This window comes from Dromiciops gliroides, chromosome 6 (assembly GCF_019393635.1).
Source record: "Dromiciops gliroides isolate mDroGli1 chromosome 6, mDroGli1.pri, whole genome shotgun sequence".
Classification (NCBI taxonomy): Eukaryota; Metazoa; Chordata; class Mammalia; order Microbiotheria; family Microbiotheriidae; genus Dromiciops; species Dromiciops gliroides.
In genome coordinates this window covers 80697142-80702390 of record NC_057866.1, presented here as the reverse complement: position 1 = coordinate 80702390, position 5249 = coordinate 80697142, and the positions used below count along the sequence as shown (strand labels likewise).

The window sequence follows — 5249 nt, the reverse complement described above, 5'->3', positions numbered from 1 at the left end:
CACAGCAACAGAGTCACACAATTCTTCTGTAGCAATCCTAACAAGTTGGCATTGGGAAGAAAAGAGACTGTATTTCCCTTCTTAATGGCCTTTTATGTATCCTCTTAGTTCATGACCATGAGTGATGTTTCTGAGATTCTGAATTCAGAGATAGGATGAGTTAATGTATTTTACTTGGAAACCATTCAGTGATTTACTTAAAGTCACAGAGAATCCAATCATATAGCTAAAACTGTAGCTCAGATATTTTTATTTCTAGTCCAAAATATTTTTACTACACTCTCAGCAACTAGAAGAAAAGAGAGGAAAGATAAATGGAAGAAAAAAATAGGTTAAGAGTTATAAGCTTCCCACATTTTTAAAGGCTGGGATAGCTTGGTGCTAAATTTTATAGTAGTCTTGGACTTGAGAAGTAAAACAGCATAGTGGAAAGATCACTGAACTAGGAGCCTAGAGATCTTGATTAGAGACAAGTCAAGAGACTTGGTCTTGGGTCTCATACTTATCAGATATGTGACTTTGGGTAAGCTGCTTTACTTTTCTGGACTTTTTTTCTTATCTCTAAACTAGGGATAATAATCCCTACCCTGTACATGTTACATGCTCTTTTCCAGGAAAAGCAAAGCAGTGTTTGTGAAAGGGTTACAAAAATATCAGGCTAAGATTTTTTTGTGTGTGTGTGACAGAAGAAGGAGGGGGAAGATGAAAAAATGGAAGAAAAAGGAAGATAAAAAAGGGAAGGACGAATGATTTTACAGATAATCTTCTCTCCTGTGCCACTGAGTTGCAGATGACTCAGACCTTTTTCCACTCATTCTATAAAAGATATTAGACGTCATCTCCTTCCTAATTTCAGTCATGGGAAGATGATTGAATGACTATATGACTCTGTTGGTTTAGGCCACAGAATTCTATGTCATTGTATGACTTGTGGCTGTGGCTCCCCTCACAGACTGTCATTTTCTATGGTCAGAAAATTTATGGTTTTCATTTTAGAACAACTTCAGATGTCTTGCCAGGGCCCATGGCCAGCCCATACTCTAGAGACCAAGTTTACTCTCTAGTTGCTCCAGTTATCAAACCTCTCCACTGATTAAACTTCCCTCATGGCTCCATGATGATGGAGGTGGGTGCTTATTAGGTTATCTTGTTAGCAGAATGGTGGCTCATGGTCACAGGGAGATAGCCCTGTACAAGATGACACAGGAAGAATGGGCCAACCCTCTCTCCTCCCGAACCTGCTTTCTCTGCCTGCCTCCACTTTCACTAAATGAATTGTAATATAAATCACAAACATGGGAAACATCTAACCCTTTCTAAGCTTACACTGGTACTGTTTGTCCATAAGCTACTTTTATGAAGCCTTCCCTCAACCTAGATTTTAATTGGTGTTTATCATAATGGCAGAAGGTCTCTTAACCCAGAATCCAAAGCATTGGCACTATAAAATAGTCCAACATAAAATCATATTGACATTGGGTGATTGTCACAGGAAATAAAACTCCCAGCCTGCGCATTTTCAATTACATAGAACAATAATAACATGTGTATGCTATAGTGCTTTTCTGGAAGTATACCCATCCTCAGAAGGCATAGTCAGGGGTAGATTCTAATAGCATAATAGACTCTGTCTACTTGTAATTTGGGTCCCGTGTGCAATTTAACTCCAAAACTTTTCCTGAAAGCTTTAACTAATCTGTAGTAGACATATCTACAGAATCACAGAATCTCAAAGTTGAAACTGCTCAGGCTAGTGAGACCAACCAATGGAGTTGAATAAAAATATATTTGGCATATCCCTGATAAGTGGTTTTCCAGTCGTTGCTTGAAGACCTCCAGGAATAGAGTTGGAAAGTTTAGCCCTCCAAAAATTCAAACCATCCTATAACCTTAAGGTTTCCACAAAGACCTTAGAGATCACTTTTTTGTGTAGGGCAATGAGGGTTAAGTGACTTACCCAGGGTCACACAGCTAGTAAGTTTCAAGTGTCTGAGGTGGGATTTGAACTCAGATACTCCTGAATCCAGGGCCAGTGATTTATCCACTGCACCACCTAGCTGCCCCCTAGAAATTGCTTTCATATCCCCCTCCTCATATCCCTCATTCTTAATTTCTTCATCTGTAAGATGGCACTAGTACAATACTTTATAAATTGTGAAGTGCTATATAAATGTGAATTATCATTTTCATCACCATTATAGTCATCATCATCATTATTATTAGAAGAAGGATCAGGAGGCCAAGGAAGAGGAGGAGGAAGAGGACAACAACAACAACAACAACATGGTGTAGTGTATAGAAAACCCACTTCAGAATCAAAATGACTTGGGTCCAAGCATTATTTCTGACACATGCTGGCTGTGGTAAACCCTAGGCATGTGACAATCTTTCAATCCTTCAAACAACCCTCTAAGACTGATTGAATATCTGGGGTAATATAGAGAGAATAAGAATGATACTAAGGTGGAAGATTTAGGCGACAAATGATGGCTGTACCCTTGAAGGAAAAAAAATGAACATTTGAAAACATTGTGGAAGTCTTCAGTTCTCTCTAGATCACATCCTGATCACTCTTAGGTGTAGCTCCATCAGCACAGAGTAGTTGAGATGCATTATAGGTCTTTGGCCCATAAATAGCTTTCAGGGCATCTTAAAAACACTTTGGGTTACTACTGTTAGCATAAAAATGAATTTCTCAGGAGTTCGAGGAGATTGTTTTTTATATGAGGTACATTTTAGTCAGAATGCTAGTCAATCAACATTCCTTGCTGTTTGGTAACAAATGAAAAGGAAAAAGAAGTTCAACTCACCAAAAATATATTGGAAACATTAATCCCAGTTGTATTGTTGTTGAAATTATTAAATATGGTATGAAAATACCAAGTGTCTTTGTGATTTGTATTATATTAATTATCCAGAACTAGAACATGAAGAATGAAATGCAAAATCACTAGGGCAGCCCATGAAAGTGTTTTATGTACCATCATATCTCTATCACATGGTGTTTGAATTTTTCAAAAATGCAATGAAAGCAACCATGGAACACCATGCTGATAAGGTGTTCACATAACACTGGGTAATGAGGAAATGACTATAGAAGATGAGTGATTGTGAAGGTAGTGTTCATTTGAGGAAAATCTATAAACTTTTCAACTACATGTATTCAACTGCACCAGAACCTCATGTTGAGACATCTCAAGCTATACCCCTGGCTTATTTTGCTTATGGATTGTCCATATCTCAACTTTGTGCACAGTGCTTTTGAGACAACCTGAAATTGTATCCCTTAGAAGGTTATGGGATAGATGATGTTATCCACATTAAGGCCTTATTAACAGAGTCAGTGGAGAGGCTCATGGTATATAATAAAGTTGCTTGGAAATATTATAATGACAATCATGAGGCAAGCAGTGGACCAAAGGACATGAGCACTTTCCACGGTGCATAGCTACATTTAGCCCATCTAATGAGGAGAGCACTCACCAACCAACCACGGGTCCAGAACAAAAGTGAGTTCCAAGATGGCACTGGCAAAAAAATGAACATTTGGAAGAAAGGTATAAATAAGTTGTTTCCAACATTTTGATTTTGGGATCTCTAATGGACATTCAATTCAAAATGCTTAAAATGGAATTTAGGAGAGAGGCTAGGACTGGATTTATAAATGTAGGAGTCTATATTCTAAGGTCTTTTCAAAATCTAATGCCCTATTTTAAAAGTTCTAAAGCTTCTTCCAGTTCTCCCTTTCCATGTTCTATGTTCTAAGTCTCCTTATAGTTCTAACATTTAATATTGCAAGTTCTGAGGCTCCTTCCAGCTTTAACAATTTATGATAAAATAAAAAAATGGGAAGAAAGAAAAGAACAGGCTTCCTTTGTTCATTTGTAACGTTCAGCCAGTGAGCTAGGAGAGAAATAGATTTCATTTATTAACCTTGGAAACCATGAGCACAGTAGTGTTGAGGAAAAAGGACAAAAATGAAGTGCTCTGGTAGTTTTTAGAAAGTTTTCAATTGAAGGTTAAATGCCAGTATTGATATTCCTTAACAACCAATGTTGTGCCAAGAATTGAACAGCCTAGTATGCTTGCACTGAGTCTTAAATGACCAAGTAGAGCCAAAAGGAGACTCCTTTAAAGCTCTAATCATTTTAAAGTAAGAGAAGGCTTTCAACTAGAGATGTGGCTGTTTAACACTGGAGAAAGATGGAGTAAGGAGAAAGTTAGACTCCTCTTGCATTTTGACATCTGCATTATGATTGTCATTATGATGTTCCAAGCTGCCTCAGAATTTGCAGATTACTTGGAGCTGAAATTCCCCTGCATTGGTCATACCCAATTATCCCCACACCAAAGGAGGGCACGGCACAAGGGGAATGTGAAAGCAGGTAAGGTGAGATAAATACAGCAGTCAGAACAACCATATTGCTTATTATTCATCATAGACAGAGAGTGCTCAAGAGGACACTCTAAGAAACAAATATTCCTAAAGACCATAGCCAGAAATTTTCTGTGATCATCATCAAATGAAACCTTATCAAACACAGAAAACCAAAATGAGATGCATTTACAGATTGATTGAATGATTCATCTACTGATTCATTCATCAAAGTATAATAATGCTGAGTACTAGACTTGCAATCCCAAGGCATTATCAGCTGTCTGAGCCTTTGTTTCTTTATTTTTAAATGGGGCAAATAGCCCTTTCTATCTCATAGGGTTGTGAGGACCAAATGAGGGTGGAAGAACTTTGTAACCAGAAAAGACTTTAGAAGTTCTTGCTGTTGTAATCATTATTATAATCATGGTTTTGGTTTGCCTACATGGTGGAAAACAAGGGGGTTTTATTGTTGAGTCATATCTGAATTTTCATGCCTCCACTTGGGTTTTTCTTGGCAAAGATACTGGAGTTGTTTGCCATTTCCTTCTTCACATCATTTTACAGATTGAGCAATTGAGGCAAATGGGGTTAAGTAAATTGCCCAGGGTCACACAACTAATTGGTAGTGTCTGAGGCCAGATTTGAACTCACAAAAATGAGTCTTCCTGACTCCAGGTCCACTGTGCAACCTAGCTGCCCCATAAACAAGGGGAACATATTAACAAACCATCCAAATGTTATTTATCCACAATTGCACTGTTTATTGTGTATATTACTGCCTCCTAGGAGCAGGATAGAGCAAAGGTCAGATGATTAGTTCTGGGGACCAACAATAGAAGAAATAGGATATGTTTTCTTGATGCACTCACTA

The 5249-nt window shown here is 37.9% G+C and overlaps 1 pseudogene; it reads left to right on the top strand.

Moving 5' to 3' along the window:
* Positions 1 to 1114: 1114 nt before the first annotated feature.
* Positions 1115 to 3448, top strand: LOC122732018 (annotated as a pseudogene).
* Positions 3449 to 5249: the final 1801 nt, after the last annotated feature.